The 14,790-nt window shown below is 33.2% G+C and overlaps 1 long non-coding RNA gene across 1 annotated transcript in view; it reads left to right on the top strand.

The window, feature by feature from the left end:
* LOC136040402 (uncharacterized) overlaps positions 1-14,091 on the top strand; it is a 38,011-nt gene extending 23,920 nt beyond the window's left edge. The window contains exon 2 of the long non-coding RNA XR_010620704.1: positions 13,827-14,091. This is a non-coding gene — a long non-coding RNA (uncharacterized LOC136040402). The remainder of the gene's footprint in view (positions 1-13,826) is intronic.
* The last annotated feature ends 699 nt before the right edge of the window (positions 14,092-14,790 follow it).

Genomic DNA, 14,790 nt, shown 5'->3' with positions numbered 1-14,790 from the left:
AATAAACAGGCACCCGTGATTTGTCTTCTGGCAAAAAATACGAAATTCCACATTTTTGTAGATAGAAGCTTGAAAATTTCGCTATAGGGTTCTCTGATACGCCGAATGCGATGGTGTGATTTTCGTTAAGATTCTGTGACTTTTAGGGGGTGCTTTCCCCTATTTTCTAAAATAAGGCAAATTTTTTCAGGCTCGTAACTTTTGATGACAAAGACTAAATTTGAGGAAACTTATATATTTAAAATCAGCATGAAAATCTGATTTTTTTTATTTATATTTTAGCATCAAAATTTTGTTTTCTAGAGTTTTGTTTACTATTGAGCCGGGTCGCTCCTTACACAGTTCGTTACCACGAACTGTTTGATAAGCACTATAATGTACTACATTTCAATTGCCTACTACATTTCAAACTGAAAAAAAAGTAATAGGTAATTTCTACTCTGGAAATCTACGACAATCATGCTTGCATACAGTAGAATAGTTTTAGGAGGGAGGGTGAAGTTTTTTTTTTTTTTTTAACGTGGTCATTAGTTTGTAGCTGGGTAATACTATTAGATATTTTCAAGAAAAAAATTGCGATTATCATACTAAATAGTATAAGCAAGAAACAATTCAATCCTAGCTCTGAAAAAAAGTTTTACAAAAATCAAATAATGTCGGATTCATCTCTGACATTATTATCCTAATAGACGTCGGAACTTATCTCTTTCAAAGCCTAAAATAAAATTGTGCTTTTCTTCAAGGTGACACGATTCTTGAAAAGTCACTGTTGGAAACCCAAAGTCAGATTCTTACTTTTACATAAAAATTTTCTTTTTTGTTAAAATTTTCGAAAATTTTGTGGGTACATGACGTTTCGCCGGAGGCATATTTATTGGATGTTCCGAATGTTTTGAGGAAAATGACTATCTGGAAACTTTGATTGAGTGTCTCGAGGGGTTACAGAGGATGGATATCCAAAAAGTATGCAGTAGGGGGACTTGTTACCCTAGAATCACTCATTGATCTCGGTAAAGGGCACTATAACTCAGCTGACATTCAAGGAACTCGCGTGAGTCAAACACAATTTCTAAATGTTGACGTTCATTGGCTCTGTCTTAAGGCAGGAAAGCTTGCAACCTGGGTTCTGGAACCTTTTCTTCTTGCATTTAAGTTGTAGTGCGTGAGAAGCATACAATGCAGTTGTTAGTTCAATTCTTTGGTGCATTACACATGTTTATTGTTTCAATTTAGATTTCTAGTTGAAGACAGGAATAAAGGCTAAATGAAACAAGGGCTTTGGCAGCAGAGCAAAAGGACTGTTTTATCTTTCTTCCCTTCTGATGTGTATAATAATTTTGGAATTTAACAATGAATTACGCAGCATATGGAACCATATTTTGCATTCCAGCGTGTAGATGAGGTTACAAGCTTTACACTTGAATTAATTAAAGCTGTTCCGGCTCTTGCTGAGGTACGAAAAATTTAGTAGTGAAATTTTTAATTATTGTTTCCCAGGGGCAATGCTGTTTACACTGAGAAGTTTGATGGACAGTTCAATCAGACTATCCCTAAAATTAGTGCTTTTGGTAACGCCCCCTTGCGCATCAAAACGTCTAAAGTCTGGCGGTCTTCTATTAAAGTTTCATATACAGTAAATCTACTTTTTACATTTAGCATCAGAAGTATGCTTTAGGCTTTAATCGTAATGTCATTCTTCCGATCAAAAGGTTTAGATGTAATAACTCTTAGTGGAAATTGGCTTCGCTTTTCCCGAGGGTGCAAACGAAGATGATTTTACTTTGGGTTTGACTTTTGGATTGCATTTCTTTATTTGTATTTTTTTACTATACTTTGTATTTAAATTTGTAAGACCAGACTGTTTCAGCGTAGTGGGGTGTTTAAGGAGATTCAAAATATTCTATATAAATAGTCAGCATATTGTAGCTGAATATACCGTACTTTTAGAATGAATTCCTTCTTAAATAGTGGTGAAAAGGGGAACACACATCCTCGCGTCCGACGCCAAAGTGATTTTAATTGTTGCTGAAGAAGAGGGAATGTAATTCTCCGGTATTAGTTCTATAATGTTTCCAAAGGGGCAGTTTCCATTTCGCTCCAAAACCATATTGAGAGATTTCAGGCTATTGTCGAAATTTCCACAAACTTATTTTTGTAATAAACTTATCATTAATAACACTAATAACAATTCCTGAATCTAATTTAAATGCCCATTCTCCCCCCCCTTGGCAATTTTTCTTCTAACATTTAAATTTACAGCTAGCGTGGGCTAGAGTTCGTTCCTCATTAGGTCTCCCATGACACTGCAACCATGATACAAATGCGTTTGTGTCTGTGTTAGAACTTTCAGAAAATAGAAAATTAAGAAGATTCCAAATGTAAACGAAACATATATCACTATCATTAAATAAGTGAAATCAAATACGAACAGAAATTACAAGTAAATATTCAAGTTAAACTTAAAACGAACAAAAACTGCACACAGACAGAAGTTGGGCTAATGCCCCCAATGACTTGTAAAGAGCAGAACTTCACTTGCACTTTAGTCAAAACTCTTCTTATTTGAAGCCACGTGTTTTTACTCGTCATAATAACAACAACAAAAAGATATAATTTCATCATATTAGCCAGGGTTACTGAAAAGATCTAATGGAAGGCAGATTTACAACCTAATATATATTTACATTTTTTTCTGAAGGTCTCAGTTATTTTGCATTTATTAAAGCTGTTAAAGACAAAATGTTTAAATGTATTTGTTTTTGATAAGTTTCAAATGACTTTCTGGTCTTTACAAGGCATAGGGGGGTTAGTCCTGCTGTTGTTTGCTGTAGTTTCTGTTTGTTCTAAGTTTAATACCATTATTTATGCTAATTTTCGTTTGTTTTCAGTTTTGTTTGTTTATTCATTCTTATTTATTTATGTTCGCTTACACTTGAGCTAATTTAAACAGTTTTTCCTTGAATGGAAGTCTGTTTGTTTTAAATTGGCATTTTTTTATTGGTTAATAAAAGGAATTTTTTTTAGAACGTCGTTTTAAATTGACATTTTCCTATTGGCTAATAAAAGCATTTGTGTGTGATTTTTCAGATTTCTTCTTAAGAATCAATATTTTGGCTTGCTTTTTATATATTGGACAAATTTTCATAACACCATGCCCTGAAATTTCCAAAATAAATCTAAGCTTTTCATGAGATGTTGTGAAAACTCCCTTTTGACAACCTGGATACAAAAAGTTTCTTCTGATTTAGTTTGACATCCACCTTAACCTTCTCTGAAATTGCACTTAATATCTTATTTTGTTATTGAGATACTACGTGTATTTGCCATTTTGACAACCTGAGTGCATTTAAATTCTTTTGATTCAGTTCAATAGTTAGTTATAGTAGTTGTACTAGTATGAGCACCAGTAGTCGTAGCGGTCGAAGTAATAGTAGCAGTCGTAGTCACAGTCGGAAACACAATAGTAGTAGCAGTCACATTTGCAAGCAATGGCAGTCGCAAGTAGTCACAAGCTGTCGTAGTTGCAGTCTCAAGTAGTTCCGTTCGAAGTCCTAAATAGTGCCACTCATATCCACAAGTAGTTGCAGTCGCAATGAGTCACAATAGCAAGTAGTCACAGTCGTAATAGCCATAGTCGCCATCGCAAATATTCGCTGTCAAAAGTATTCGCAGTCTTAAGTAGTTGTAGTCGCAAGTTATTGCAGACGTAGTCTGGTAGTTGCAGCTGTAGTTTAAGTAGTTGCAGTTGCAAGAAGTAGCAGTCACAGCTAGTCGCAGACACATGTAGTCAATTTTAGCAATTAGTTGCAATGGTAAACGCAAGTAGTCGAAGTCTGAGTAGCACACAGTCACAATCGCAGTCTAAGTTGCGGATGGTCACAGTTGCAAATGCACCGAATTGTAAGCAGTTGCAGTCGCAAGGAGTCACAGTTGCAAGTTGTCATAGTTACAAGTTGTCACAGTCACAATTATTCGCAGTTGCAGTCAAAAGTAGCCGCGGTCACATTTTTTTTTTGCATCCGCTGCTAGTTGTGGTCACAGTAGCAGTAGTTGTAGCAGTTGTAGTAGTAGTAATGTTAGTAGTGGCAGTAGTAGTAGTTTTATGCACAGAGTGTCTTTTGCTTAGCTCAAGACCCTTCTCGACATGCCATGAAAATCTAAACTTAATCATAGACAGCGCAACAGCGCTGCACACTTTGCATGGAAGGAGTTGTCGTAGAGACTTCAGAAGGGGCTCATTTGATTGCAAATTGACACTTCTAGTGTCCTTTTTGAGAGTCCAACTGATTAAATGGCAACCAGCCCCCCTTCCACGCACCTTTTCCCTCAACTTCATCGGATCCAAGTTTCAAGATAGCTGTTTTGTTCAGAATAGTGGAAAAATCTAATAACTATGCCTCTTGGAATGTAAACCTCCGCCCCACAGCCGTTGACGTAAGGGCTGTAAGCTATGGAATTTCCTCATTGTCTACATTTAGTATTTTTTATCGAAAAGTGGGTGTCGTTTAACCTTGGTGTCCAAACAAGCCGCTCTTTGCATACTGCTACTAATTATACTACTAAGACTATTGCAGCTACTGAAGCTAAGGGTATTAAGATGTAGATTCCAGGGAATGTTTAGGGGAATTTTGGACTAGATAAAAACCAACTGTGTAAATGCAAGCTGTCAAAAGCGATATGTCAGCAATAGTTTAGAGAATTACGTTGATACATTAAGGGTACGTTGAGGAGGACGTTGAACTAACCGAAAGGCACTATATGCATACTTCTATTACTACTGCCCTTACGGCTACCACTACTACTGAAGCTAATGGTATTAAACTGTAACTTTTAGGTTATGTTGAAGGGTGTGTTGGCTTATATCAAAACACATTGTAAATGCAGAGTGGTGTGCATGGTACCAAAAGGGCAAATAAATGATATCTTAGGAACAGCTTTGAGTATTAAGGCTGCTAAGCCTAAGGTTGTGGAGATTAAGGTGAAACTTTCATGTAATGTTGAGTTGTTGGCTTATAACAAAACACATTATAAATGCAGGGTGGTATGCATGGTGTCAAAAGGACAAATAAGTGATACCTTTAAACAGCTTAGAGTATTAAAGCTGCTAAGATTAAGGTTATGGAGATGATAATTATAGGGAATATCGGGAGGTAATTTGAATTAAATTCGAAATATACTATGCACATGTGGCTTATCAAAAGGGTGTATTAGGAATGTCCCAGCGACACCTTAGGGTATTAGGCTGAAATTTCCAGGGCTACCAATATTCCTACTACTTTTGCTACTACTTCTATTATTACTACTACTACTTTTACTGCTATTACTAAACTAAACAAAACAGCATTTAAACATGCAGTTAAACATGTAGTTTAACTGCATGAAGGTTCTCAAAATAGACCAGATTATCAAGACATCCAGGTGGGATAACTAAGGGCTGGAATATGTTATAAAGTTAAAACTTTCAGTGAAAGTTTATATTGCATTAGAACTTAATCAGAAGGCACTATGTGCATGCTGGTTGTAAACAAGACGTTTCAGCATTATCTTAAAAATGACTGAGGTATTAAATTGAAACTTTCGGGTCTATTACAGTAGGAATGGGGGCGATTCTCCTGAACTAACGCTTGAGGCTCTAAAGAATAAAATTCTTTAGAATAAGAACAAAATAAAGAATATATTCTAAAGTCCAACAGGCACAAAATTTGTATAACCGGTTTACCTAGCAACCAGATCCAGTCATGGACCTTCCCTAGCAACGGTATTGTCTATACTACAGAGGGTACATCTTTTTTGCATATTTCGATACGCATACTTACATGAGGGACTAGCAACCGGCCGTAGCAACCAGATCCAATATAAGGCTGGATTTTCAACGTATTTTATGCTATCAAGAAAGTAGAATACAAAGAGAGTTTAGCTTGAATATATCCTTTTCATCAAGTTTTTATTTGACAAGACATATTAGCAAAAAAATGAGTGATTTGTTTACACTATCGGAAGTTGATAGTGGAGCTAGCAGCAGCAATGATACAAAGACAAGAGTACCTAACCTAGCAGTAGAAATTACAAGACGTTTTAGACTATGCCTTGAATGGCATGAGATTTATGCGAGATATGTGATGTCATTAAGTAAATTCAAATTGAAAGAGCAGCTATGTTTTTGCAAAAAAATTAATTTAATGCATTTGCATTGACTCCAAGCTGCTTTGTATGCAGTAGTGAAATATATTGAGGACAATAAGTTGCATCAGTATGTGGAAAATGAGTGATATATTATTGTAATTATAAAATAAAAATGGTTCTAAGTCGAAAATATTTTTCTTGTTGGATATTTTTTAGTAGGCTACCGCTCCTCTCCTTAGGGAAATTCTCGAAGCAGGAAGAATCTTTGGATTTGGAGTTAGTCTGCAATCAGCTGTGGGAGTGTTAGGATTGAAAAATAGATGGATTTTATGAAACATAAAATTATGCGGAATCTTGTGATTATGGATAAATGTCTGAATCTAAATGATCGTCTCAAAAGTTATCACATTGGAAGTAAACTACTTTCCACACAGTTCATGTAAACACTCATACCGGAATTATCTTTAACATAGTGTGTAGGTACTTCCTTGCAGACTTGACTCATTTTGATTTTGTACACAGTACACCATCGGACCCGCACTTACACGATGGAATATCAAATCACTCCCCGTCTTTGATTTTAGCGATAGTAGTTAGTTTGGGGCTTGATGCTTCACTAGTGTCAGATAAATGGACTCGTCCCAATGGGTAAAGTCCATTCGAGAGCTAATGTACGTGCCATTTTCCAAACCATTTAATAAATTGTCACTTTGAATTTTTAACAGGAGTGAATCAGTGTCTCCATAATACACTTGAAGTTCCCCCTCTCTCAGGCATTGGAGCTTACACAAAGTGTAAGAGAATGAAAACATAAGTTTTTTGTAAATTTCAAAAATTGCGCTACCACCAGCAATGCATCTATTCAAAATAACCTTTCTCTTTTTCCTCTGTAAAAGGACCAAAATGGAGTCTAAGGTGGTGAATGATGTGAAGTTCGGATTGGCAATTATTCGAGCACATTCCTTTGGATTGGTTAAAACATCAGAACGACTCCTATTGCGCACACACTCGCACACTTTAAGAAGGTTGAATTTAAAGTGAGCTTAATGATTTTTTTTTAACCTTCGTTTTTGCTTCTGAACGTTTACTGACATAAGTGTCAACAAACAATTTCATGTATGAATTTTAATCAAATTTGAGGGGTCTATGAATCTTTGTAACCCTGAAACCATTGGCTATCATCCATCGTAAAAGAACATGATGAACAAAAATATTCTTTTTCGGATCAAAGTCGGAAATAAATTTTTGTTTTGAAGGAGTCAAGTGCATCATATACCGAAAAATGTTATTTGGACTCAAAGAGGCCATAGTCACCGCTCTGTTTATGCATGGAAAAACAAAATCCTTTACCGAGTCATGACGTTCCAAAGGTATTTCACCATCAATTTCAAAAAACCATCCGTGTGGTCCATTCTCCTGAACGGTGGCAATGTCGGGGAAATTTGGAGTACAAGCACTGTCAAGCGATTTGTAATTACCATATGGCAAAGAGAAGTGACACAATGTCGATGGATAAAGGGAATTCATCAGACAATTCGAGGTAACAAACTGTAATAAGGAGCGACCCGGCTCAATAGTAACCGAAACTCTAAGAAAACAGAATTTTGATACCAATATATACATCAAAAGAATCTCATTTTTATACTGAGTATTAGAGAACACTATTGTAGAAGTTTCAAGCTCCTGTTTCCAAATGAAGAATTTTGAATTTTTCAACTGAAAAAAGATCACGGATGCGTGTTTATTTGTTTTTTCTTTTGTTTTTTCTCCAGGAGTGATTGTATCGACTCAGTAGTCCTAGAGTGTCATAAAAGGGCCCATTCTAACGGAAATTAAAATTTCTAAGTCTGTTTTTAAATTACTAAGAAACTGGAAGGCAACTAGGCCTCCTCCCACGGTTTTTTCCCAAATTCACCTGATCTAAAATCTTTAGATAGCCATTTTGTTGAGCCTAATCGAAAACCAAATAAATCTGTCTTTTAGAACGACTTAATTCCACAAAGTCCTCGGGGGAAGGGCTGCAAGGTATGAACTTTGCCCACTGTTTGCGTATAGTATTGATTATTGGCGAAATATAGTGACTTTTTCAGGGGTATTTTTTCTTTTGGTGGATGAAGGGTTCGGGGGTTACGTAAGAGGTTCTTTCCATGGAGGAGTTTATCATGGGGAAAGAGAATTTCCTTGAAGGGGGCACTGGATTTTCCAGTATTGCTTGAAACAACAATAAAAAATTAAATAGAAAAACTTGTTTTTTTCAACTGAAAGTAAGGAGCAACATTAAAACTTAAAACGGACAGAAATTATTACATATATGAGGGGGTTCGTTCCCCCCTTAATACCTCGCTCTTTCCGCTTAAGTGTTGTTGGTAATTTTAAAAGAACTTTGCATTCCAATTAAACGGCCTTTGTGGTTCAGGGGTCATTCTTAAAGAGATGGAGTGAAATTGGAACTTCAGTATAATGAGCAAGGTATTGACGAGAGGGCGAACCCCCTCATATGCGTAAAAAAAATATACAAATATAGAAGTTTGGTATATAAGTTAATTTGTAAGTTAGGTATATTTATTACTAATAAAAATGTTTGTAAATAAAATTAAAAGTTTGTGGTCTTTTTAAGTAAACAAATAATTAGAGGGCAACTTGGCCCCCTAACCCGCCCCTTTTCTCAAAATCGTCCGACCAAAACTTTGAGAAATCCATTTAGCCAAAAAAAGTAAAATTAATATGCAAATTTCGTTTTAATCATTCCGATGTTTTCAAAATAATTAAGAATTCAAAAAAATAATAAAGAAAGGGATTTATCCCTATGAATAAATTGACAGTTATGAAAAAATAAATGATACGATATTACCTTCAATAGACAAGTTTTATTCTAGATTAACAGGTAAAAACATTTCTGAAGAAGAATATACAAGAGTGAAATCTATTTGGAAATCATTTCAAAGTAAGATAGTATTAGATTACACTAAATAATACCTAATATGTGATGTTTAAATTTTATCACATGTCGTTGAAAATTTTAGAAATGTATGTTTAGATAATTATAAACTAGATCCTCTAAATTTCTTCTCAGCACCAGGACTAGCATAGGAAGCTTTTCTCAAACACTCTTAAACTGAAACTCATTATTTTCTGAGAAAAATATGTATACTTTATTGAAAAAAGGAATAACAGGAGGTGTATCTCAGTCTATGAAAAGACAGGCTAAAGTAAATAATAAATATATGAAAAACTTCTATAGAACACAATTTTCAAATAATTTGATGTATTTAGATGCTAATAATTCCTACGGTTGGGTAATGTCACAAATTCAGTTGAAAAAGATTTTAAATTTACCAGTATACCAGACCATTTAAGAGAAAGCAACAGCTCAGACTAATACCAACAATTAAAAGATTGCTTTCAATCAGAAATGAAGAAGGATAATTTAGGACCGATTTATGAAGGTGATTTAGAATATCCAAGGGAGTCACACAATTTACATAAAGATTTACGACTAGCTCCTGAAAATTTTCAATAAAAATTCAGTACAACTTTACCTAATAAAAAAAATTATTTTATGCATTATAAGAACTTAGGATTTTATTCAAACATGGCCTAGCATTGAAAAAAGTATATAAAATACTATTTACTGGGTCATTGTATTTAAAAGAATATATAAATCATAATACTAAATTACGAAAAAAGGGAAAGAATGATTTCGTGACGGATTCTTTAAACTCACGAATAATGTTTGTTTTGGTGGAAAATGTTAGATTAAAGAGCTAGTATTAAAATAATCACTAGTGATGAGCCCAGACAAAAAACAGTTAAAAAACATAACTTTAGATCGGAAATAATCTTTAGCGAAAATTTTTCGTTAGCCAGAATGGCCAAGTCAAAAATAAATCTAGATACACAAATTTACACTTAATTCGCTGCATTAGAGTTATCTATGTTACTGATGTATGAATTTCATTATGAATCCTTGAGACCAAAATATAGTGAAAACATTGACTTATGTTATACTGATACGGATAGCTTTGACATTCAATTTGACATTCAAGAAATATCCGATACTTCAGACTATAAAAAACTAACCCTTATAACTTCCCTGCAATCAATAAAAAAGTTAAAGGGATAATGAATTATCTGCAACAATAATGTCTGAGGTTTTAGGTTTAAGATCAAAAGTATATAATTATTTAAAAGAGGGTGACGATGAAGCCAAAGCAAAGAAAAATTGAAAGGTACCAAAAGAATATCATTTAAAAATAAAATAACATTAAAGAATTTTAAAGATGTATTATTCGGAAATGTGAAAGGCTTATAAGAAACTCATTATACTTTAGGCAAACTAACATAGAATATTCTTAGAAAATAAATGAAAAAGCTCTAGACCCTGAAGACGGTATAAGAAAGTTTGATAAATAAAGTAAACCCGGTATCCTGGGGTTTAATCTCTTGAAACTCTTTGCTAGTTAAGGTACTATTAAGCTAATTAAGGTGTTATAGTTAAGCTAGTTAGGTATTAAAGTCAAGCTTCATAATTAAAGTTAAGGTTTAAACTTCAAAGCTAGATGGTATAAGCTTCAAAGCTATAAGCTTCAATAAGTTCATAGTTCATAGTTGAACTTTACTTAACAAAAATTTTTACAAAGTAAATGCATGGAAAAGTACTTATAAAAGTATATGAATGTGGAAAAACTAAAGATTTCTTTAAAATAAACATTTGCTAGCACCTCAACAACCATTTCGACTATTGATTTGTGGTAACTCTCGATAAAACCAATTTACTCTTACTCTTTACCAATTTACCAACTTGATTTATTACTACTTTTACATTCAAAAAATTTATCGGTATGCTAACAATCTTGAAGAAGGTAAACATAAAGATTTAAAGGTTAACATGAATGTCTCGGAAGAAAAAACTGACATGGATCTTTTGGTTGCGAGTACTGATAAAAGCAATATCATTGATTTATATGACCTTGATCCCACGTGTCAAAATTTATTTATGTTTAACTATTCTGTAACAGAAAAAGATCAGAAAAAGTTGAACATTTATTTGAGAAAGGTAGAAAACGAAATATTTCAACAATCTATATTTTTCGGAGATCTTTTGATACACCTAAAATTATACGATTAAACTGTAGCTATTTTGCATTTTTCAAGTGCTGTAATCCAAAAGAAATTGATAGAACCAAACAAAACTATGCATCTGACTTGAAAAAGAAAAATTTATCAACTTTTTTAACGAAGCAACAAAGAATCATGGCTCTTTACTAATTGATTTCAAAACAAATGATGAATCCATCAAGTATGGAAAGAACTTGGATATTCACTTACTAAAATTTGCGTACACTGAATGAACAAGTTTGTAAACTTAAGAAGTAAACATCGGAAGTATACAAGTAACGAAAGTAGATTAATGAATGATGATGGGAATCTTGGTTTACAATTGAAAACGATTAACTAATCTAAGTTATCCAAATGAGAGAAAGATGCTATGAATTTACAAAATATGAAAAACGTTTTCAACGATTTCAAGGGTGAAGTTGGTAACCAACAAATACTTACAAATCAGTATTTAAGTGAGGATATTAATAAATTAACTAAAATGTATGAATCACCTGACAATATATTGACTAGACTTCATGACAAAGGACTATTAGTAAAAAAATACCTTACAAGTAACAAAAGAAGATATTAATGCAGAAAAAAGAAGAATTAGAAATATTGCAAACCCAAAAAATGGTTCAGATGCAGTTAATTTTTCAACTTTATCGGTATACTCGAAGGGCTTTATGCAGTCATCGGAACTTTTAGAAAGTTTCGGAAATCTTATAATAAATATAATTGAAAAAGATCTCAATGAAGCATTTCGAAATAGAATGACAGGAAGGCTGAAGTAAAATTCCTGCCTATGAAGTTTTTTGAAAAGAATTTTACGAAAATCTTTACCTTGGAATTTCATCTATAGAAATAATTCTCTTATAAATGGAAGAATATAAAATTTGTTTATCAAAATTTCAAAAACAAAAAACTAAAACGTGTTTCGATGCAAAACAAAATGCGAAGGGTGAGTAAGCATACACAATTAAATGAACGAGAGCCAGTTAAACTATTACTTCATAAGTGACAGGTGAATAAGCGAAAATGTGGAAATTAAATGTGGATTTAAAAACAATCCAAAATTATCGTTCTCATCTCTTCTTGATGAATTTCAAAGTCATTAAAATGCTGACTTTATTGAATACAAAATTCATTTATCCCCTTTTGAAAAAGCAAAATAAACAGATTTTTTAAGCAAAAAGAAATTGCCGAATTCGAATAGAAAATATTATTGTTAGTAAAAGACCAGCTAAATTATTGCTTAAAGGAAAACAAATTGGACGAATTGAGCAAGGAAAAATAAAGAATAAAATGTCTATATATTTATACCGTATCATCCACTAATTCAAAATGGTGGCTTACTTCCATTTTTAATATCATTAGCAGGTGTAATAGGTAAAGATGCTCTAATAAGTGGTGCAGCTGCATTAGGTACACATGCTGGAGAGAAAATTGTTGACAAAATTACTGATTCATCAAACACTAAAGGTGAAGGTTTAACACATTCAAGATTTAAAATTGCCAAGTACACACAAAATCGGTGGACGTGGATCGGAGGTGGTTCTTGAAGCTCCAAAAAACGTGGTAGACCAAAGAAAACACAAGTATAAGTGGTTAAAGTACCTAAACTGCGTGGAAGACCCTGAAAAGTTGCTGAAGCTGAGATTTCACAATTCAAAGAATGCTCCCTTCCAAAAAACGAGGAACGTCAGAAAGAATAAAAAATCACATGAGACCGTTGACAAATATTGATATATGAAATGATATAAGGTCATATTCCTTATTTTCTAGGCGTTTTTCTCGAAATAACTTACTAAGTAAAATAAAGAAAATAGAACGTGGTGTAATCAGTAATGATTGTTTGGGATCGCCTGGGATGCATTGAACTTGTTATTTAAATGATCATAAGTGCTCATTTGTAGAAATTTATTATTCTTTTTGAATCCACTCTGGAAACGAAATCGTCTACCACTTAAAGGCTTCAAATAAGCAAATTTTCTATCAATTCTACTCAAGTCCGAAATTTCAACGATGTGAATTGTGGTCATATGTGTGTTTATTATATAAAAAGAAGATTTAAGGGAATGGATCCATAGAATTTTATTTAAAGTTTATTTTCAAATATAAATGGAAGAAGAACTAGAAAAGAGATTATTTGCTTATCGTAGAAGTTTTAAATATTATGGAAACGCTAGTAATACTTTCTTAGTATCCAAATTTATAGTTAGTGTTACAGGTTTGTCTTCTTTTGCTATATTACCCTTTGCTTTTTTTAAGTCTTGGGGCAGTTCTGATTGAAATACCTGAAAAAATGCAAGAATAGCAGAAACACAGACTGAGTATGAAACTGCTTACTCATTCTATTTAGAATTGCTTGCTGTGCATAAATCAGGTGAATTTACTAATGAAGAAATAACTAAACGAGAAAATGAATTACGCAAAACATTACAGTTTTCTCCTCTTGAAAAATATATGAAACAAGTGAAACTAAATGGTAATAAATATTGCGTAAAATCTGTAAAGTTCAAGAAATAAATAAAACCCTTCTTACTTTCCACCCTCTAATATTGCTTTTTTCATTCACCGCTCTATTTGTGTTCATTTTCTAGTCGCTTCATCCTACCATTACAATAGTCATACTACACAGTTGGAACAAAGATGGCGAATGTAGCTTCTTTCCCAGCACAAGAAAACGACACAGCAATTTCTAGCAAGTTTCTCAAAGATTCAGTCTGTATTCAATTCGGAAAAATTTAAATGCAGCAAAAGAATGATTACATATTTATGTTATTTCCTTATTATTTCACTATTATTTTATGAATTAGTTTTATTGATAAAAACCCGAAACGTAAATAAAGGAAATAGTACAAATAATCTATCTGTAATAGAATAAAAATTTAAAAAAACTTATGAATTATTAGGTATGGTAAAAAAATGGAGAACAGCCCTCAGGATGTTATACATTTTATTTTTTTATTTATTTCAATAAATTCCTTATATTTTCAATAGATAAATTGCTTCAATATACATGAACTAAGAATTAAACAAAAATTAAATTTAATTTTTTGCCTAACCCTTCCCCCAGGCTTTTTTCCATTTTTACTTTCTTTATCTTTATTTTTGGTGATCTCACATCAACCTTGCTTCTGAGGCAGACGCCGAAGGGTTTTTAGTTTGAAGGAAAGCTCCTCTGCCTCTTACTCCATGATCTGGGCCCCCTAGCCCGATCGTATTGACATCATCAACTGCTACACAAGGTAACAGTGAGAGTCGAACTATTGGATCGCAACCGATGATCAGTCAATCGCTTTACCAACTTGGCCATGCTGGCCTGTAAGGAAATTTTATATACTCTTTCTTTGTTTCACTTAACAAGGGTCTGACACGTGTTTGATTTTCTTTCCAAAATGCCGAATGAAGGATTCTTGGGAAGAAAGCCATAGGTAATTAAAAGAAAAATTAATTTCGACTTGAAATTGTTTTTAATGAAATTGGCAACTAGTAAATGAATAAACTTTTAAACGAAATGGAAATGAACAATAAATATAATCGAACTATTAGAAAGAAGATTTA

This window comes from Artemia franciscana, chromosome 2 (assembly GCF_032884065.1).
Source record: "Artemia franciscana chromosome 2, ASM3288406v1, whole genome shotgun sequence".
Lineage (NCBI taxonomy): Eukaryota > Metazoa > Arthropoda > Branchiopoda > Anostraca > Artemiidae > Artemia > Artemia franciscana.
Note: the sequence above shows the minus strand (reverse complement) of the source record. Positions and strands in the feature narration are given on the sequence as shown.